General features: G+C 42.5%; 1 long non-coding RNA gene across 2 annotated transcripts in view; it reads left to right on the top strand.

Annotated features, from left to right (window-relative positions):
* The first annotated feature begins 542 nt into the window (after window positions 1–542).
* Window positions 543–22880, top strand: part of LOC129632912 (uncharacterized) — a 36973-nt gene continuing 14635 nt past the window's right edge. The window contains exons 1-2 of one of the 2 annotated variants that reach the window (XR_008704745.1): window positions 543–1023; window positions 3426–3500. This is a non-coding gene — a long non-coding RNA (uncharacterized LOC129632912). Of the gene's footprint in view, window positions 1024–2244; window positions 2483–3425; window positions 3501–22880 lie in introns of those variants that run through there. The other variant, XR_008704746.1, reaches the window with a different exon arrangement.

Genomic DNA, 22880 nt, shown 5'->3' with positions numbered 1-22880 from the left:
TGGCACAGAGGGGGAAGTAAGTAAACATGAAATCACCTATTAAATGTAACACAACCATATTAACGTGGTTTAAGGAACGGGACTCAAAGACAGAAAGAAATCCTTTTCTTGGTGACTATAAGGAGAAGGGGGCAGCAGAGGATGAGATGGTTAGATAGCATTCACCATTGGAATCTGAGTAAACTCCAGGAGATGTTGAAGGTCAGGGGAGCCTGGCGTGCTACAGTCCAGGGGGTCGCGAAGAGTCAGACATGACTGAGAAACTGAAGAGCAATGAGCGGATGCTTAAGATGAACGATCTGAAAATTCTTGGCTAACTTGCAGGCTAGAAGCTGGCAAAGAGGTGTGTGTGTGTGTGTGTGTGTGTGTACACATGGACGCACATCCCATCCCAGAAGCGTGAAAGCTGAGCTGCATCCCTCTCTCTCTGTCCCCAGGGTCCCTTTCCTTACTACAGTTTGTTTCTACCCTCCCATCTTCTCTCCCTCCCCTCCACCTTCATTCACTCCTCCTCCCAGGGCCTGCTCATTCGGGAGGGGCAGGGGCGACTTCATGATGAAAGAGATTAGAAAGCATACATTGTCTCCTCCTGACTGGGAATTCTTTCACTGCCTTGCTCCTTTCTGCTCGCTCCACCCGCATACCTAGCCAAACCTCAGCCCCGTGGCTTGCTCTGACTGTTTGGGATTATTTCCCAGTGTGTGGTAAAGAGACTTCCAGTGCCAGCAGTTCCATGCCATTTCTGGATCCAAATAAGCTGGCAGCCAAAGAAATGCAGGCCAATACAATCAAGCCTTCCAGGGAGCTGGCCACGCTTGGATCACCCCCCGGCTCCACTCACACATTGCCCCTCACTGGTTTTCTCCTTCGTTACAACAGCAAGCAAAGGGTATGTGGATGCCAAGCCCGGGCCTGGTAAAAGCTGCTGAGGACCTCATTACTCCTCTCTGCACCTTCTGTTTCTCCCAAGGACCTCCCTGGCTGGAATGGCTAGGGCTGTTCTCCTGTGAATGTGAGTCCAAGGTAGGGACCATGCCACCCAGCCTCCATCATGCAGATAAGAGAGTTTCCTGGCCCCTCAGTCCATGTCAGTTAGGCCCCAGTTAGGCCTCAGGGTCCCTATTGCCATACAGTAAGTCCTAGCCTAGCGGTCGTTTGGTGTGGGCTCCGGTGAAGGGCCACAGGGAAAAGAATTCCCCTCTCTGAGAGCTTTCCCACTTCCGGAGCCTGGGAGAAGTTGTGAAATGTCAGCGGTTATTATGTCACTGTTGTTATGGTCTGGGTGGTTGGGTCCGCTTGGCTGCGCTCGCTGGTACTAATGAAGTCAAGGATCAGTCTCCCAAAGGCCAACAGGCTTCATACAGAGGAAAATGTGCTGTGTGGCCCCAACTCACCCTGTCCTCAGTCAAGGGCTGCAAAGTGTGGCCTCCATCTGGCCGCAGCCAAGTGTAGTCTGGTTTAGGTCATGTTCATCCTGGAGATTTCAAAGGAAGCATCTAACTCCAGGCTCTCAGCAGCAGCAGGAACAAATAAATTAGCATCAGAACTGTTTCCTCCTCTTTCCTCTCCAAGCCCTAGCTTGAGACCCACAACAGTGCTCCCCAATCCCTTGGGCAAAAGCTCCTTTCTTTATTCATTTTCTGCTTAAATGGACCAGAGACAAAAAGCTACTCCCATACATACCCACAGACAGGCTGTGGGACGTTGGGCAGGTTTCTGAGCCTCTCTGAGCCTCAAGCTCTTCACCCTTAAAGTGACAGTATGAACGTATCCACATCACAACCCCACATTGTGATAATCAAATCGAATCAAAAGTGCTATAGCAATTGTAAATTGACTCGAAGCTGCCATCATTGTTTCTCAAGCGGATTCCTGCTCCAGAAGAGAAAAGAGGATCTTTCCAAATACTTTCTGCTCAACAGTCAAAACTGCCCTCTCCAATCCTTGGGAATCAGACCCATTGAAGTAAGGCATGGGTGGGACTTCTAGTTCAGATGCCTGCATAGTAATTATAATTATCTGGAAAAGAATCAACTAAATTGAAGTCATCACAAGTGGACCAGGTGTACGTACTTCTTTAAACTCCTCAGGTAATTCTGAGGGAAACCAGACGGAGAAGCCCTGGGCCCGCCCTTCAGTAATCTGGTAACCTCGGGTTAAGGATCTCCTACTGTTGCTGATGTTTTAGTTGCTCAGTCATGTCTGACTCTTTGCGACCCCATGGACTATAGCCCACCAGGCTCCTCTGTCCATGAGATTCTCCAGGCAAGAAAACTGGAGTGGGTAGCCTTTCCGTTCTCCAGGGGATCTTCCTAACCCAGGGATGGAACCTGGGTCTCCTGCATGGGCAGGTGGATTCTTTACCACTGAGCCACCAGGGAAGCCCTCACCTGGGGTACCTGCTGAAAATATTAATACAAATTCCCACACTCCATCTCAGATGCTCTGAATCAAATCTTTGGGGGAATAGCCTAGAAAGTAGGTGAGTCTTATCATCTGCAAGTTGGGAAACTGCCCCGAAAGTTTTCAAATACTTAATATGTATAAGAACTAACCGAGAGCCTTTTTATAAATTGAAGTACTGTTGATTTACCACATTGTGTTAGCTTCAGGTATACAGCTAGTGATTCAGCGGTGTATATAATATGTAATGTGATGACACACCTAGTTAGTGTGTTGAAAACAGAGACACTGCTCTGTCAGTGAAGGTCCGTATGGTCAAGGCTATGGTCTTCCCAGTGGTCCTGTATGGTTGTGAGAGCTGGACGGTAAAGAAGGCAGAATGCCAAAGAATCGATGCATTTGAACTGTGGTGCTGGAGAAGACTCCTGAGAGTCCCTTGGACAGCAAGGAAATCAAACCAGTCGATCTTAAGGGAGATCAACTCTGACTATTCACTGGAAGGACTGATGCTGAAGCTGAAGCACCAGTATTTTGGTCACCTGATGTGAACAGACAACTCACTAGAAAAGTCCCTGATGCTGGGAAAGATTGAGGGCAGGAGGAGAAGAAGACGTCAGAGGATGAGGTGGCTGGACAACATCACCAATATAATGAGAGGCAAACTCCAGGAGATGGTGAGGGACAGGGAGGCCTGGCACTCTGCAGTCCATGGGGTCATAAAGAGTAGGACATGACTGGATGCCTGAACAACATTATAATATATAATATATATATTACACACTATATATAATATATATAAATATATTCTTTTTCAGATTCTTCTATTTTAGGTTACTACAAGATACTGAATATAGTTATCTGTGCTATACAGTAAATCCTTGCTGTTTACCTATTTTATAAGTGTGTGTGTGTGCGCTCAGTCATCTCTGATCCTTTGAGACCCCATGGACTCTGCCAGACTCCTCTGTCCATCGAATTTTTTAGGCAAGAATACTGAAGCAGGTTGCCATTTCCTTCTTCAGGGGATCTTCCTGACTCAGGGATAGAACTCACGTCTCCTACGTTGGCAGATGGATTCTTTACCACTGCGCCACCTGGTATGTATCCACTAATCTCAAATTCCTAATTTATCCCTCCCCCCAACTTCCATGTGGTAACCATAAGTTTGTTTTCTATGTCTGTGAGTCTGCTTCTGTTTTGTAAATAAGTTCATTTTGTATTAATGATTCTACATGTAAGTGATATCATATGATATTTGTCTTTCTCTGTCTGACTGACTTCACTTACTATGATAACCTCTGGGTCCATCCATTTTGCTTCAGATGAAAATGCTTCATTCTTTATTATGAGTGAGTAAAGCTCCTTTGTATATATGTACCACATTCATCTGTCAGTGGACATTTAGATTACTTCCATGTCTCGGCTATTGTAAATAGAGCTGCTATAAAATTGGGGTACATGTGTCTTGTCATATTAGAGTTTTCATCTTTTCCAGATATATGCCCAGCAGTGGGATTGCTGGATCATATGGTAACTCTAGTTTTTAAGGAACCTCCATACTGTTTTCCATAGTGGTGGCATCAAATTACATTCCCACCAACAGTACAGGAGGGGAGAAACTTGCTTTTTGAAAGTGAAGTTGGCCAGGCATGCCCACTCTAAAACTCAAGAAATTATTAATTTGGGAAATCTGGGGTGAGCTCTAGTTTTAACTAGTATCCTCATTTGATTGCTAAGCCTCCTGCTCCATAGGAAATGCTGCCCCAAACCTCTGGAATGACTCTGGGAAATGGATTAAGTCCTAGGTAATGCTAGTTCCAGCTCCCAAGACTGGACTGAACACTCTTGCTTGAACTTCCTGGTTGCTGTTGAGGAGAACTGACTAATTTTGAGAAGGGACAGTCTTGAGTCATTCCAAGTCTTGGCAGAGAAAGTTGTAAAATGGAGCATGTGGCATGAGGTGCTGAGACAAACATCCAGAGAAGCTGCATCCTTAGAGATGCTTTGTCAGACTCCACTCCCTTTAACCTGTGAGTCAGCTCACATGTGCCATTGACCCTGGGAACAGCACTCTTGCCCTGGCTGTGGGTGTGTTCAAGGGCCCACCAACTGTTGACACTGGGAAGCTAGGTGGGTTTTCCTGTAGCAGCCATACTTTCAACAACCTGCCTGCTGCCATCTTGGACCCCAGGTTCACAGAGTCTGCAGACTCACCACTCAGGTTCCGCTATGAATGAGGATGTAGTCCTTGCTTGAATGCATTTGTATCCCCAAACAGAGAGTCATTGGTAGTAGAAAATGTGAAGGGGAGGAGTATTTTTCTTCTTTTCCTGAGTTCTTGTTAGCACACAAACTAAAATTTCTGCCTTTTCCCATGTATTGAAGAGAATGCTGCTAATTCTTGTCACCTCTCATTGGCTAGTCAGTTTATCAGTGTGGGGAAGCTGTTATTGGTCTCTACCCTGAGATGGATGCATCTATCCAATGGAGAGCTCTACCCCTGTTACTCTGCATCCTGGAGATCCTGTGGCTTGCGCCTTTGATTATAAGAATTTTAAGCTATGGATTCAGAAAGCAGTAGGTAAAAGCTTTCTTCAAAATATATGAGGGGCTGGGAAGTAACTATTTGCTCCTAAAAGATGATGAAATAATCTTATTTCTGCATTCCCACTTCCCCTCTGCTTTAATACCTCCCTATAAACCAAGATTAACTAAAACTTGTGACTAACATACATTCTTTTTGTCTTTCACTTTTGTCAGTTGGATTAATATGTGTTTCTGCTTGGGTTTACCTTGTATGGGATTCTCTACACTTCCTGTACTTGGATGACTGCTTTCTTTCCCAGATTAGGGATGTTTTCAGTTATCATCTCTTCAGATATTTTCTCAGGCTCTTTCTTTTTTTTCTTCTTCTTCTATGACCCCTATAATGTGAATGTTGGCATGTTTAATGTTGGTTGTGACTAACATAGACAAGAATTCCTAAGCATGGGGATCTGGCCCTTCCTAAGATATAGATGGACAGACTGGCTGACCAACTAGAGAGACTCTCAACTGAACACACATATCCCACTTATATTGGCTCCTACTCTCGTCATCGTCACCAAATAAAAAGATTTTTTTTTTAATGGAGAAAGATGACTTCTGGTAAAAATCCACAGACCAGACTGAACACAGCCATCTACTTTCTTTCCCTCCCAAAACACTACTAAAAATGCCAGTAAAGAGATTATTTTCTTAAACCATAAATCTAAAAGGCAGGTAGTCCATGAGAGGAGGCACTCAGAGCAAAATTTCAGAAAATAGAAAATACATGAATGTATTCCCTAAGCCAGAAAGCTGAGAACAAGTTTGATTTGCACCAAGAAAACCTTAGAAAATTTAGCAATGAATAGCAAAAGGCACCTCCAGAAATCGGGGCCAAATAGAGCAGCTGAAATCAACAGGATTGGGTGAAAGTCTATATTTTAGAGTCAGAGGTCCCCAAATCCCCTCCTGATTCAGTCATGTTATACAATTTTCTGCTTTTCTAACAAATTATATATGCCTCTTGACTTTTTAAATTATATATATGTGTTACTTTTTTAAAAGATGAAAGGAGGGAAGTAAGATATTTAGAAAGGAGTCCCCCTTGATGAGCATGTTGAGGGCTAATTTTCCTCTCCTTCTCTCCCCTCTGGATCTGGCCTTTTTAAGACCAGCACATACTGTCTGCTCAAGACCCCAAATAAATGGCTGCAGTGTGGGGAATTTCACAGGGAGAACCTTTCAGTGCCATGCACATTACTCAGTGGCTTGGCTTCAGTTTAAAGAACATTTTAAAACAGCTCTATCTGGGCACTCCCCATCTTCCTTCTTTCTGCCGGGCCACAGGCCCCTGCTGAAGATCCTGACCCTAAAACTACTGCCCCACTGGCTAGCACTGCTGACTTCCAAGCCTCTGACCAAGGCTGAGGTCATTCCTTTTGTCCCATCTTGGTCTTGAAGGAGCAGACCCTTTTTCATCCTAGCCCAGGACTCCTCCTTGAACTTGAAGCCCTCAAATCACATTCATCACCTATCTGTTAGAAGGCCATTTTTCCCCCTCATTATTTCTACTTCCTCTAAGCAAGACTTGTCTTGCCTGGAATCACCCAATCTCTCCAGTATCAAAATGCTCATTCTGGTTTCAGTTCAGTTCAGTTCAGTCGCGTCTGACTCTTTGCAATCCCATGAACTGCAGCATGCCAGGCCTCCCTGTCCATCACCAACTACCAGAGTTTACTCAAACTCACATCCATTGAGTCCATGATGCCATCCCACCATCTCATCCTCTGTAGTCCCCTTCTCCTCCAGCCTTCAATCTTTCCCAGCATCAGGGTCTTTTCAAATGAATCAGCTCTTCTCATCAGGTGGCCAAACTATTGGAGTTTCAGCTTCAAATCAGTCCTTTCAAGGAATATTCAGGACTGATCTCCTTTAGAATGGACTGGTTGGATCTCCTTGCAGTCAAAGGGACTCTCAAGAGTCTTCTCCAACACCACAGTTCAAAAGCATCCATTCTTCGGCCACTCAGCTTTCTTTATAGTCCAACTCTCACATCCATACGTGACTACTGGAAAAACCATAGCTTTAACTATTTGGACCTTTGTTAGCAAAGTAATATCTTTGCTTTTTAATATGCTGTCTAGGTTGGTCATAGCATTTCTCCCAAGGAGCAAGCATCTTTTAATTTCATGGCTGCAGTCACCATCTGCAGTGATTTTGGAGCCCCCCAAAATAAAGTCTGTCACTGTTTCCACTGTTTCCCCATCTATTTGCCATGAAGTGATGGGACCAGATGGCATGATCTTAGTTTTCTGAACATTGAGTTTTAAGCCAGCTTTTTCACTCTCCTCTTTCACTTTCATCAAGAGGCTCTTCAGTTCCTCTTAGCTTTCTGCCATAAGAGTGGTATCATCTGCATATCTGAGGTTATTGATATTTCTCCCGGCAATCTTGATTCCAGCTTGTGCTTCTTCCAGCCCAGCATTTCTCATGATGTACTTTGCATGTAAGTTAAATAAGCAGGGTGACAATATGCAGCCTTGTCGTACTCCTCTTCCTGTTTGGAACCAGTCTGTTGTTTCAAGTTCAATTCTAACTGTTGCTTCCTGACCTGCATATAGGTTTCTCAAGAGGCAGGTCAGGTGGTCTGGTATTCGCATCTCTTTCAGAATTTTCCACAGCTTATTGTGATCCACACAGTCAAAGGCTTTGGCATAGTCAATAAAGCAGAAATAGATGTTTTTCTGGGACTCTCTTGCTTTTTTCATGATCCAGCGGATGTTGGCAATTTGATCTCTGGTTCCTCTGCCTTTTCTAAAACCAGCTTGAACATCTGAAAGTTCACAGTTAATGTATTGTTGAAGCCTGGACTGGAGAATTTTGAGCATTCCGGTTTAAATACATGCTTATCCTTTCTCAGTATTTTTTCCTTCTGAAAAATGGCTTCTTTTCAGCTCTGCCTCAGGCCAGCCTTAACAAACCAGGTCTTGTTTAAGGCCCTTCTTCTCCCAAACCCTCAAATTTCTCCATTTTCAGGGTAAAAATAATGACTGGCTCTCAGAAGCACAGTAGACTAATACCATGGCTCTTTAAACTCTTAGGATCCTATCTCATTTGTATTTTACAGAATAAACCTCTGGTACCTGCCTGAACCCTATTCATCATCTTTGGGAAAGGAGGGATTTTTAAACAGGTTCTAGAAGCAGTTACCTGAAATAGGAACTCTGTGGTCATTTTGTTTATCAGAATTGTAATATCTCTGGATGTTTCTTCCTGGGAAAACCTAGATTCTAATCTAGGTTAGAATCTAGAAACTCTGAATCTAGAATCATTGGAAACTCTGTCTACACTCTGCTGGAGTACCTGTTACAAAGATCTATCTGCTGTACTGTGCTTAGTCTCTCAATCATGTCCAACCCTTTGCAACCCATGGACTGTAGCCCACCAGGCTCCTCTGTCCATGAGAATTCTCCAAGCAAGAATACTGGAATGGGTTGCCATGCCCTCCTCCAGAGGATCTTTCCAACCCAGGGGCTGAATCCAGGTCTCCCATGTTGCAGGCGAATTCTTTACCAGCCGAGCTACCAGGGATTAAAGATCACTAATTCACACCCATTTCTCATAGTCTCAGCCTGGGAGCAGCCTACCAGAGATGGTTCCCTGAAGGACTGTGTGGATATTAAGATGATGCTCTGAGGCATTGAATCCTGACTCTGTGGCCATCAGTTCAGTTCAGTCGCTCAGTCATGTCCGACTCTTTGTGACCCCATAAATCGCAGCATGCCAGGCCTCCCTGTCCATCACCAACTCCCGGAGTTCACTCAAACTCACATCCATCGAGTCAGTGATGCCATCCAGCCATCTCATCCTCTGTCGTCCCATTCTCCTCCTACCCCCAATCCCTCCCAGCATCAGAGTCTTTTCCAATGAGTCAACTCTTTGCATGAGGTGGCCAAAGTATTGGTTTCAGCTTTAGCATCATTCCTTCCAAAGAACACCCAGGGCTGATGTCCTTCAGAATGGACTGGTTGGATCTCCTTGCAGTCCAAGGGACTCAAGAGTCTTCTCCAACACCACAGTTCAAAAGCATCCATTCTTCGGCACTCAGCTTTCCTCACAGTCCAACTCTCACATCCATACATGACCACTGGAAAAACCATAGCCTTGACTAGACAGACCTTTGTTGGCAAAGTAATGTCTCTGCTTTTCAATATGCTATTTAGGTTGTCATAACTTTCCTTCCAAGGAGTAAGTGTCTTTTAATTTCATAGCTGCAGTCACCATCTGCAGTGATTTTGGAGCCCCAAAAAATAAAGTCTGACACTGTTTCCACTGTTTCCCCATCTATTTCTCATGAAGTGATAAGCAAGTTAATTTCACTACAGTTAATCCATCTGGGGATAGTCATAGTATTTGTCTTATGCGTTTGTTTATTAGTTAATACATGTATGCACTTAGATGGTGCCTGGCACACTGAAAGTGCTCAAGAAATACTAGGATGGTCAGTCCATCCTGTCTTTCAAGTAGGACTCAGCAGCTCCCAGATCCCCCCTCTCTCCTCTCTTGACCTCCTCCAATGGGCCCAGTGCTGGTGTCATTGCCCCCACCATCACTTCCAGACAATGATCTTCTGAGGACAAGAACTATATCTTCATCATCTTTATAGCCCTCAGCATCTGGCATTTTGTAGGTGTGCAACACCTGTTTGTGGACTTAGCATCTTTTAGAGGAGAGAGAAGAGCAGGCAGTTTTGAACTGCCCAGCAGAAGGCTCGATGACCTTGATTTTCAGAGAACCCAGGGGTTGTTGTCCCTCTGGCCACATCCCTGTAGCACCTGGGACATTTTCTCATATGACTTTGACTTCCTGTCTACATGGAGGAGCCGTGAAACATCTGCAGGGAAGGGGATGCTGGGAGCAGCAAGGGAGGGAATAGGGTCAAGTGAATGGCTGATCTCAATCAGCAAGGCAGCCCAGTTCCATTGCTTTGTGTTTCGTGACCTTTTCAAGATGTCATTTTCCAAGGCTTTCCCAGCAAAAGCACCCTGCCTCCCCGAAAATTCCCTTTGCATTGTTGTACCACCCGAGTGTGTTGACCACAGAGCTTTGTTTACAAATACTATGGTAACCCCTGGAGCTCTGGCAAGTCTGAATTAGCTTGCCAGCAAATAAAGCACAAGGCTGGAACCATCAAAGCCCTCTGGGCTCCTGGCCTCACTGATAGGGTTTTACAGACATCTGTTTTATGTTCCTGAACAAGCGTTACGCCATGATTTCCAGGGCATTTCTCTCCTCCAGAGGACTCATATCTTGGTCCTAAGGAACGTTTTTAAAATTCATTCTTCTTGCCAGAAACTACATTACTGTTTAATCCCAGAGCCTCACGGAGGGGATTCTCAGCTTCCTTTTTGATGCTCCAATTTAATGAGACAGTACATCCAATGTGATTTTTCATTCCATTTCTATCTCTTTCCCTTTACCTGATTAATTTGGTTGCAGATTCTGACGTAAGGATTCAAGTACAAGGCATTTTAGGAGGAAGTGGCCCCAGGAATCACTGGAAGGAGAGAGGTGAAGTGAGACAGAAAAGAAAAGGCAGTGAATGAACAGTGCATAGTGGAACAGTGAATAATTCAAGTATAGACCCATTCAGACACATGTGCCTATGTGTATGTGTGTGTGTGTGTGTGCTCAGTCATGCCCAACTCTTTGCGACCCCATGTAGCTCACCAGGCCCCTCTGTCCATGAAATTCTCCAGGCAAGAATACTGGAGTGGGTTGCCATTTCCTACTCTAGGGGATCTTCCTGACCCAGGGACAGAACCCACATCTCTTGTGTCTCCTGCATTGGCAGGCAGATTCTTTACCACTTGCGCCCCCTGGGAATTCCCCGAACATGTGCCTGGAATTTACCAAATCCAAGGGGTGAGGGAGCTGAAGAATTTCTACTCCAACTGAGTGGTGGAGATGAGACCTATCCCCAGGCACTGCTCACTTGCTGAAAGAAAGTCCTAGGGAGTAACAAGTCTGATAATACAATGCTAAGGCCAGAGGGGCACTGAGACAATCCCAAAATACCCTCCATTGGCCCTATGCCCAAGTTGAGGGATTATGCCCTTTGTACTTGTGTATTTGGGGTTTTCCTCTCTAAGGCAGAATGGCCATTGATGATGTGCACATGAGATTTGTCCTTGGCAGCAGTTCCTTACCCACTCCCTGTGGGTCACAGCACCCACATGGGACTAGAACAATGACTAGATCTTGCAAGTCCCCCACACCATATATTTCTATCTTTTGTTTCAAAGTTCTTTAAATAGTTAGGTCTGGCTATCTTGCCTTGTAATATCTTTGCTTCTTTAGATTGAATATTCCCTAAATATAGGGGATATATCAGTTCGGTTCAGTCACTCAATCGTGTCTGACTCTTTGCAAACTCATGAATCGCAGCACGCCAGGCCTCCCTGTCTATCACCAACTCTGGGAGTTCACCCAAACTCATGTCCATCGAGTCCATGATGCCATCCAGCCATCTCATCCTCTCTCACCCCCTTTTCCTCCTGCCCCCAATCCCTCCCAGCATCAGGGTCCTTTCAAATGAACCAGCTCTTCACATGAGGTAGCCAAAGTACTGGAGTTTCAGCTTCAGCATCAGTCCTTCCAATGAACACCCAGGACTGATCTCCTTTAGGATGGACTTGTTGGATCTCCTTGCAGTCCAAGGGACTCTCAAGAGTCTTCTCCAACACCACAGTTCAAAAGCATCCATTCTTCAGCACTCAGCTTTCTTCACAGTCCAACTCTCACATCCATACATGACCACTGGAAAAACCATAGCTTTGACTAGACGGACCTTTGTTGGCAAAGTAATCTTTGCTTTTGAATATGCTACCTAGGTTGGTCATAACTTTCCTTCCAAGGAGTAAGCATCTTTTAATTTCATGGCTGCAATCACCATCTGCAGTGATTTTGGAGCCCCCCAAAATAAAGTCTGACAGTGTTTCCACTGTTTTCCCATCTATTTCCCATGAAGTGATGGGACCAGATGCCATGATCTTCGTTTTCTGAATGTTGAGCTTTAAGCCAACTTTTTCACTCTCCTCTTTCACTTTCATCAAGAGGCTTTTGAGTTCCTCTTCACTTTCTGCCAAAAGGGTGGTGTCATCTGCATATCTGAGGTTATTGATATTTCTCCCAGCAATCTTGATTCCAGCCTGTGCTTCTTCTAGCCCAGCATTTCTCATATATATATATATACTTAAATATTTAAATATATATATTTAAATATCTTTTAAATATAGTACTGTAATACCACCTGATGTTTGCGCATTACTTCACTTCCTCAGGAGTCACAGAACATGGGCCTACCAGAGCCACTCACTTCAAGTTCTCCCATGTCCTCCCCATCCTTCCATCTTTGCCATTTTCTAGAAGTTGGGATCTTGTTGGAATAAAGAAGCATAGGCCAAATTGCTGCAGCCTAGATAAAATATACTAGTTTACTGTCAAAAACTATGAAGGAGCTGATATTTTACCCTCCTTGTAAACAAAAAAATAGCCTGTCACAGTTTCATGGATTTTGGCAGAAGACACAAGTTTCCTGGGTCAGAGATAAAGGATGTAATATTCATGGCACAACAAGCACAAAAGCATCAGACTATTTGTATCAGCTCCCCAAGCCCCAATTCCCAAATGGCAATGAGGAGAGGGCCAAGTGGCACCTGCACATGGGAGGGGTTGTTTCACAGGAAAGTTCAGGGAACCTGAATCTTTTATAACAGCCAACAAGCAAACCTGCCAAAACTTGACTCCAGTGGGAGACGTCTTATACACATCAACCCATAGGCAGAGCAGTCTTCCGTTCTAGAAGGAGATTTTATATCTTTCTTCCAAGCTGTTTGGTATACAGACATTTGAGAAGATAACTAAAACCAAAGATCAGTTAGTATCTTTGCTCATAAGACATGCAGAAACATGGGAACTAAATAACTCAACATTTACATAATAGATTGATAAGTGTAGGTGGAAATATTAATTTTTGTAAACTGAACTCTAATTTCCAAATAACTCCCATTCTCATTTCGGTGATACTTCATTTGCATTTTGGGAAACAACATCTTTTGGTTTTGCTTATAGGTTCTAGCCACCACCTTCTATCAAGTCCCTTAACAAGGAAATACACGACACTTAAAATATAATAGAGGAGTTTCTACTTAAACAAATACTGAATTTAAAACAAAAATTAAGTGAAAGATTGTAAAACTTCCACTGTACAATAAGCTGAAGTGACATGGACCAAAATTACCTTCCCTCTTGAAACAGCTGAAAACCCCACACAAAATATATGAAACAGAATTCCCTGGTGGTCCTATGGTTAGGACGTGGTGCTTTCTCTGCTGTGGTCTGGGTTCAATTCCTGGTCAGGAAACTAAAATCCCATAAGACTAGCAGAACAGCTGGGGCCAGCAGGGGAGAGGGGGAACCAAATATGAAACAATATTTTTCAAGACATTGAACAAAGACAATGAACACTAAACAATGAGAAACAAATGAAGTGAGTGCTACAATTTTTATGGCTTACTGCCTAGAGAAAGTTTCCAGAATGCGGAGCAGGAATGAACATTTTAGGTGGAACTGGCATTGCCCTACAGTTGAAGAGATGGAGCTGAGAGTCTAAGGCGACCAAAGTGACCAGAGTTTACAGGGGAGAGTACTGGGAAGAACAAGTCTTCATAGAAAGCTCTTCACATCTGCAGATGGTCCACTGAGTCTGTAGTGAGCTCTGAGCAATATCCGTGTGTGGGGAAATGACTCAAGACAGCTAGGAAATGTTCAATGAGATCAGAGGAAACAGTACCCAAAGAAGAGACAATCCCCCCATAAAAAAAAGCCAGTTTCTGATTCCATAAACCAGAGGAGAAAACCTCATAATTCATGGTTTGCAGTTAGTATATACTCGAGTTTTACCTTGGTAATGAGGGGAAATCAGCCCTAGGCTAAAAGCTGTTCTAGTCCTGCCTAACAAAACTTAAAGCAAGACCCAAAAGGATTCATACTGTTATGTTAGTATACTTAATGACATCATATTAGGAATTCTTTGAAATGACAGTATAATAGAAAAAAGCCTGAAAAAAAGATGAACAGAGTATCAGTGAGATGTAGGAAAATCTCAAGTGGCCTCATATATCTGTAATTAGAGTTCCTGAGGTAGGAGGAAGAAATAATAGTGATTAATAATAATAATAAAAATAATGGTCAGAAATTTAATAAAAACTGTAAACTCACAGACCCAAGAAATTCAACAAAATCCAAGAATAAGAAACATGAAGAAAACTATCTAAAGCACATTGTAATGAGATTGCATAAAAACAATGATTAAGGGAAAATCTTGAAAGCATGTAAGAAGGTCATTTTCTGGCCTTCATGGTCTATTTTTAAGGCCGTGCGTGTGTGTGCTCAGTCGCATACAACTCTTTGCGATCCCATAGACTGTAGCCCGCCAGGCTCCTCTGTCCATGGGATTCTCCAGGCAAGAATACTGGGGTGTGTCACCATTTCCTTTTCCAAGAGATCTTCCCAACCCAGTAATTGAACCCACATCTCCTGCATCCATTGCATTGGCAGACGGATTCTTTACCACTGAGCCACCTGGGAAGCCCGTTTTTAAGGTTACTCTGGGCCAAAGAACAAAGATAAGAAATATAGCAGACTTCTAGAGAAAAGAATGCAAGTCAAAAAAAGAGTGTAAAACAATATATGCAAGGCACTGAAATAGAATTTGATACCCAGAAAAAAAGATCTTTTTAAAAAGTATAAAATAAAATTTTTTTCAGAAATATAAAAGCTGAAAGAGTACATTACTAACAGACATTCACTAAAAGAAATAGCAAATGAAGTGATTCAGGCAGACAAAAATTCATACCTGACAGAAATCTCAATGTACATGTGAAAATAAAGAATACCAGAAAGTGTAACTAACATAAATATTTTCTCTTATTATTTCAATTTCTTTGAATAACAACCTAGTTCAAAGAAAAAATATATTGTAAAGTTTCTAATGTACACAAAAGTAAAAAAATTAAAGAACAATGATAGCAAAGGTCAGAAGGAAGGAATGATGGTATTCTAACACTGCATATGAAGAGGCATAATATCACATGAAGGTATATTGTGAAAAATTAAAGATGCTTGCTATAAGCTATAAAGCAATGACTACAGAATACAACAGTTATAACTAATTGCCTAACACTAGGGATAAAATTCCAGTACTCTTACCTGGAAAATCCCATGGATGGAGGAGCCTGATAGGCTACAGTCCCTGGGGTTGCTAAGAGTCAGACACAACTGAGCGACTTCACTTTCACTTTTCACTTTTCACTTTCATGCATTGGAGAAGGAAATGGCAACCCACTCCAGTGTTCTTGCCTGGAGAATCCCAGGCACAGGGGAGCCCGGTGGGCTGCTGTCTATGGGGTCGCACAGAGTCAGACACAACTGAAGCGACTTAGCAGCAGCAGCAGGGATAAAATGAAATCATAAAAAAAATACTTAATCCAAAAGAAGAGCATGTTATGAATTGCTTTGGTCTGAATGTATTTCCTCAAAATTCCTATGTTGAAATCCCAATGCCCAAGTGATGATATTAGGAGGTGGGGCCTTTAGGAGGTGATTAGGTCATGAGGGCAGAGCCTTCATGAATGGGATTAGTGTTCTTACAAAGGAAACTCCAGAGATATCCCCATCCTCTTCTACTATGTGAGGACACAATAAGAACTCTGCAACTAGGAAGAGAGCCATGACTTAACACTTAATTTCAGATTTCCAGCCTCTAGAACTGAGAGAAACAAATTTCTGTTGTTTGTAAGCTACTCAATTTATGGTATTTTTTGTAGCAGCCCAATGGACTAAGGGCAAAAGAAGAAAATTAGAACAAAGAATAGATGAGACAAATAACAAGCACAAAGCAATGAGGAGATATAAACTCAACTGTATCCATAGTCACATCGAGTGTTAGTCACTCAGTTGTACCCAGCTCTTTGTGACCCCATGGTCTGCAGCCCACCAGACTCCTCTGTCCATGGGATTTCCCAGGCAAGGAGATTGGAGTGGTTTGCCATTTCCTTCTCCTGATGGTCACATTGAAGGTACAATAAATCTAATTTAAATATAAGAAAAAGTAGGCTAAAAGTAAAAGAATGATATAGTATGGTAGTCTGAATAACGCCCCCCCCCCCACACAGATATCTGTGGCCTTCCCAGGTGGCACTAGTGATAAAGAATCCACCTGCAGGAGACATAAGCGATGCCAATTTGATCCCTGAGTCAGGAAGATCCCCTGGAGGAGGGCATGGCCACCCACTCCAGTATTCTTACCTGGAGAATCCCATGGACAGAGAAGCCTTGTAGGCTACAGTCCATGGGGTTGCAAAGAGTCAGACACGACTGGATTGACTTAGCACCCACAGATATCTATATTCTAATCCCTCAAAACTGGGAATATGTTACTTTACATGGCAGAAGATATCTTACAGATATGATTAAGCTAAGGATCTTGGGAAGGGGATTATCCAGGTTGGTCCAATGTACTCACAATAAATTTAACAACTTACATAAAATGGCCAATTTTTTTGAAAGACACAAACTAATAAAGTTTACTCAACAAATTAGAGAAAGGCAAGAGGGTCAGAGTCAGAGAAAGCCATGTGTCAATGGAAGGAGTAATAATTAAGGGGATGTAATGACTCAGATATGCAGATGACACCACCCTTATGGCAGAAAGTGAAGAGGAACTCAAAAGCCTCTTGATGAAAGTGAAAGAGGAGAGTGAAAAAGTTGGCTTAAAGCTCAACATTCAGAAAACGAAGATCATGGCATCTGGTCCCATCACTTCATGGCAAATAGATAGAGAAACAGTGGAAACAGTGTCAGACTTTATTTTGGGGGGCTCCAAAATCACTGCAGATGGTAATTGCAGCCATGAAATTAAAAGACGCTTACTCCTTGGAAGGAAAGTTATGACCAACCTAGATAGCATATTCAAAAGCAGAGACATTACTTTGCCAACAAAGGTCCATCCAGTCAAGGCTATGGTTTTTCCAGTAGTCAAGTATGGATGTGAGAGTTGGACTATAAAGAAAGCTGAGCACCAAAGAATTGATGCTTTTGAACTGTGGTGTTGGAGAAGACTCTTGAGAGTCCCTTGGACTGCAAGGAGATCCAACCAGTCCATTCTGAAGGAGATCAGCCCTGGGTGTTCTTTGGAAGGAATGATGCTAAAGCTGAAACTCCAGTACTTTGGCCACCTCATGTGAAGAGTTGACTCATTGGAAAAGACTCTGATGCTGGGAGGAATTGGGGGCAGGAGGAGAAGGGGACGACAGAGGATGAGATGGCTGGATGGCATCACTGACTTGATGGACGTGAGCCTGAGTGAACTCCGGGAGTTGGTGATGGACAGGGAGGCCTGGTGTGCTATGATTCATGGGGTCGGAAAGAGTCCGACATGACTGAGCGACTGAACTGAACTGAACTGAACTGAAGTATATTTATGGACTGTCTTCCACTGATATTTGTCTATCTTTTTGGCCACCTCATGCGAAAGAGTTGACTCATTGGAAAAGACTCTGACGCTGGGAGGGATTGGGGGCAGAAGGAGAAGGGGACGACAGAGGATGAGATGGCTGGATGGCATCACAGACTCGATGGACATGAGTTTGGGTAAACTCCAGGAGTTGGTGATGGACAGGTAGGCCTGGTGTGCTGTGATTCATGGGGTCGCAGAGAGTCAGACACAACTGAACGACTGAACTGAACTGAACTGAATGACATTATGCTCTCTTCTTTAAAGATGGAGGAAGGAGCCATGAGTTAGAAAAGTTAGAAAAGGCAACAAAAAGGATTTTCCCCTAGAGCCCAGTTCCAAGAGGGAACCAACCCTGATAACACCTTGACTTGAGCCTACTGACACTGCTGCCCTCCAGAACCTTAGGGTAAATTTGTATATTTTTAACTCACTAAGTTTGTGGTAACTTGTCACAGCAGCAATAGGAAACTAATCAAAATAAAGCTAATGTGGAAATTTTAATATCAGACAGTAGTTTCAGAGTAAAGACTATGGACAGGGATAGGGAAACTCATTGGTGGTGATTTAGTCACTAAGTCGTGTCCGACTCTTTGCAACCCCACAGACTGTAGCCTGCCAGTCACCTCTGTCCATGGGAATTGTCCTGGCAAGAATACTGGATTGGTAGCCTTTTCCCTCTCCAGGGGATCTTCCTCACCCAGGGATTGAACCCAGGTCTCCTGCATTGTAGGCAGATTCTTTACCATTGCACCACCTGGGAAACCCAGGGAAGCTCATTACATAATGATAAATCAGTTGTTCCAGAGGATATGATTCCAAAAATGTGTGTACCTAACAACAGAGCTTCAAAAATGCATGAAATGAAAACTGAGAGAACTTCAGCAAAAATTCACCAAATCTGTAATTGTATCTGCAGATTTCAATGTTTTCCTCTTGATAATTAATAGAAAAAGTAGATAGAATATCAGTTAAAAGATAGACATCTTGAACAACACTTATCCATCAACTTGACCTAATTGATATTTCTAGAACACTCTACACAACAAGAGAATATACATTATTTTCAGATACATGCAGAACATAGACCATATTTTGAGCAGTAAAATAAATCTCAGGCAATTTAAGAGGGTTCATATCATACATTACAGGCTTCCCTGATAACTCAGTTGGTAAAGAATCTGCCTGCAATGCAGGAGACCCCGGTTTGATTCCTGGGTCAGGAAGATCCGCTGGGTTGGATCGACCTAGGTTCGATCCCTGGATTGGGAAGATCCCCTGGAGAAGGGAAAGGCTACCCACTCCAGTTTTCTGGCCTGGAGAATTCCACAGACTGTATGGGGTCAAAAAGATTCGGACACAACTGAGTGACTTTCACTATCATACATAACATTTCTCTGACCACAATAAAACAAATTAGAAATCAGTAACAGCAAAATAACTGTAAAATCCCCAAATATTTGGAAGCTATTAATAAGTAATACACATTTTTGACAGCTTTAGTTCTGTGTAATTGACAATAATTGTATATATTTAAGATGTATATGTAATACACTTCTAAATAACCAGTGATTTCAAAAATAAATCATACAGGATTTCTCTGGTGGTCCAGTGGCTAAGCCTCTGCACTCCCAATACAGGGGGCCCAGGTTCAATCCCTGGTAGGGTAACTAGATCCCATAACAAGATGCTGCACCTAAAGATCCCACGTTCCACAAATAAGACCTGGGGCAGCCAAATAAATAAATATTTTTTAAAATAGAAATCAAAGAAAAATTAGAAGATGCTTTTCAAGTGAAAAAAAAAAAAAAAGAAAACATAACTTCAAAATGTGTGGGATACAGGCAAGGTACTTAGAGATAAATGTATAGCAGTAACTACCCATATTAGAAAGAAGAAATTTCTCAAATCTGTGACTTCAGCTTCCACCTTAAGAAACTTAAAAAAGAAAAGCAAATTAAACCAAGGAATTAAAGTAAGGCAGAAGGAAGGAAATAAAAAAATATTAGAGCAAAAATTAATGAACAAAAAGGAAAACAATAGAGAAATCTATGAAACCAAAAGTTGCTTGCCTGGGATCAATAAAATTGAAGAATGTATAGGCAGAATAATCAAAGGGAAAAGAGATAGAGAAAACAAAAATTAGTAATATTAGGTGACTGTTAAGTTCTACAAACATTAAAAGAGTAGAAAGGAAATATTAGGGCTTCCTGATGACTCAGACAGTAAAGAATCTGGCACAACTTTATGCCAATAAATTTAACAATTTAGATAAAATGAACCAATTCTTTAAAATATACAAACTAATAAAGTTCACTTCATAGAGACAAGTCTCAAAATAATTGTATTGAGTGAAAGAAGCCAGATTCCCCCCAAAAAAGTATATTTGTATGATTCATATAAATGTCTAAAAGATGAAAGCCAATCTAATATGAAAGAAAGCAGGTCTGTGATTGTCAAGAGAGTAGGCTGAGGACTGAGCAGGAAGAGGGGAGAAGGATAAATTACAAAGGAGCAAGAAGAAACTCTTAGAGGTGATGAGTATACTCTTTATCTTGATTGTGATGATGATCCATGGGCATACACATAAGCCTAAGCTTTTAAGTTTGTGCACTTTATGTCAATCGATAGGTAATCCAATTATCAATTAAACTATCTTTCAATTTGAATGGCTGTTCTATAAAATCTTAACTCAATCTACCTGTTTTTAAAGTTTGAATCTGAAGAGCAATCTAGCTATATTAAAACACACTTATTCTGAAGAGAAAACGGGGAGGGAAACTGGGATGGAGAGAGAGGAGGGCCTGGGCAGAGACTTGCTGCAACTCCAGAGTGCTACCAATACACAAAAAAACGGCTTCATTTGCCCACCCTCTCCCCGGGCAGTACACAGGGTACAAAGTAAGTGAAATCCATTTTCTTTACTCCTGGCCTGACATAGCTATTCCCTGGCCTGAAGCAGGAGAGCGTGTTCCAGCTAGCTTGCTAGTTACTCCATCCTAGCCAGGCCACACGCTCAGTGAGCTCCATTCCAAGTCCTTGTGTCCTGGCTAAGCCTCCAAGGCCATTGCTTGGGACCTGGCTATAGGCAGGCCACAGATTTGCGTTTTTGTAGCTGGGGGACTTTACGGAGGGGATCAGTCCGGGTTGTCTGGAACACACAGTGAAGTTTTTGTTTGATCTATTAAGGCGATTGAGATGTTGTAACTCATTTGCAACTGATTTGATTTTACTCCAAAAGTATTTCCCTCCAGCCTAGACTTGGCTTGGGTGTCCTGGAGATCAGGAGAACTGTATATGGGTAAAAAGTAATGAGGTCCAATGGGTGACAAGAAAGGAACTCAAGGTCTCCCTGCATAGGAATATTTTAATTACTGTAGAAGTCATGCCTCCCTCCATCCGCTGGTCTGCCAGTGGCATTTCCTTCCACTGGGGTGGGGAACAGAGCTGCTGGGAATGCTGCTGGGCTCTCAGAAATGCCACCACGGTTGCCACTGGCAATCCTTTCTTGTGCAATGCCCTTTCTCAGGAAGATGAATACAAGCTGTACATACCAAGTGTCAGTCAAACTCTCAGCAACCACTGGTCTCATTAAGAGGAAACTGAAAGGACCCATGGAAAAAACAAATGTCCCTGAATCTGGAGTTCAGGGGAGAAGGATGCAAGGGAAAGAAACTTCCTGTAATGTGGGGGCCACTTCCAAGCAGAAAACCTGAAGCCCAGTACAGAACAATTCTCCTCCCTCCCAAGGGCAAATGCCATTTTAAATTCCATCTCCTGGTCAACCTATTTTATCGGTAAGACTCCTCATTTGGGAGCTGCAGGCAAAAATCTAGCCCAGGGTAAAGATCTCCAGTGCTGAACAGGGCAGCACTTGTTACACTTTAGAAGATGTATCTGTGAAAAGGATGGTGTGCCCAGGTTTTTCTAATCTAGATCTGCCTTGTAGGAGAGAGAAAATTGTTTTATCTTACCCTCTCAGTTCTTAGCTGAGACCCCTGTAATAAAAGATTAACAAGAGAAAACAAACAGGTTTATTGACATGTACACTGAAGTATTCATGGGAGATACCCAGGGAAAATGAGTAACTCAAAGAGGTGGCTTTTGAATTCAGGATTAAATGCCATCTTAATAGGAAAAGGGGAGAGGGAGGTAGGCTTCTCAGGGATAAAAGATGAATGGCCCTTAGAAGAATAGATGGGAGGTATGATTGTGTGTCTTGATGTGGTGTCAACTTCCAATTTTGTCTCATGTGATAAAAGTCAATCTTCCACAGTTGATGAGACTCCTGGGGGAGTGGACTGATGGTAATTGAATTCCTTCCAGAGGATCTATCTTGTGGCAGATAAGGGGAGATTGGGGAAATCCTCTTCCTGCATTTACTGTTTTTCAAAAGTCTACAGCTCAAAATAATCAGTATACCAAAGTGGTATATTTAGGAGTGGTATGTCCTGAATTCCCACATTCACATTGTGGGGTGTCACATTCTGCTGCTCTTGGACCTTGAATGCATTGTGAAACCTCATGCAAGTCTCTTTATCTCACTGAGACTCTGTTTCTCCATCTGAAAAACAAGAAGACGGCACTCTAATTTTCAAGCTTTAAAGTTCCATAATCAAAGATCTAATAAAATCCACTCTGGTTGCTCTCTGGAACTCTGAGCTCTTAGGAAATCAGTTGGAAATTAGCAGAAAATAAAAGTTTTTTGTTAAGGAGAGCCATTCAACTTCAATTTGTTTTTGCTGCATTTTACCTTTTGTGTAATAGACTTGGCACACACTGACAAACGAAACAATTGATCTGAATGACAAGCCGCCAAAATTGTAAGGGCAGAAGTGATTTAATAAGAAAAACTTCTCTTGGCCTTGTGCTCAAATAACTCCTTTCTGGAGAGTGATCAGGCCACCTCTGAGTTTTCAAACTCTTACTAAGAAAGCAATTCCTGCTTTGAATGCTCCTTGCAGCACTTGGGACTTGGTCCTACATAAGTTATCCTAACATTTATTGTTATTACTTTGATTTATCTGGTCTTAATTCCTTGTACTAACAAGCCAGATATATAGCAAACCATCACTTACCCAGCATCATGGAGGTTCTATCAGTCAATATTCTTAGTTGCACACCATAGAAACCACTCTAGCTTGTTTGAGCTGAAAAAGGGAAGTCTTTCTTTAAGGATATCACTGCGGGAGGGATTTTTCACCTGTAACCTTGTGATCAGGGACAGTTTCTAAATCATACCACTAGACTTCTGCTGCTGCTACCTGGGTAAACCAGGTCAGAGGAATATTAGCTAACCTTTTCTTTAATTTATTGTCTTCATTTTTATTAATATATCATTGATATTTAACATGAACTTCAAATGCATACGTGC

The sequence above is a fragment of the Bubalus kerabau genome, chromosome 18 (assembly GCF_029407905.1).
Source record: "Bubalus kerabau isolate K-KA32 ecotype Philippines breed swamp buffalo chromosome 18, PCC_UOA_SB_1v2, whole genome shotgun sequence".
NCBI lineage: Eukaryota > Metazoa > Chordata > Mammalia > Artiodactyla > Bovidae > Bubalus > Bubalus kerabau.
Note: the sequence above shows the minus strand (reverse complement) of the source record. Positions and strands in the feature narration are given on the sequence as shown.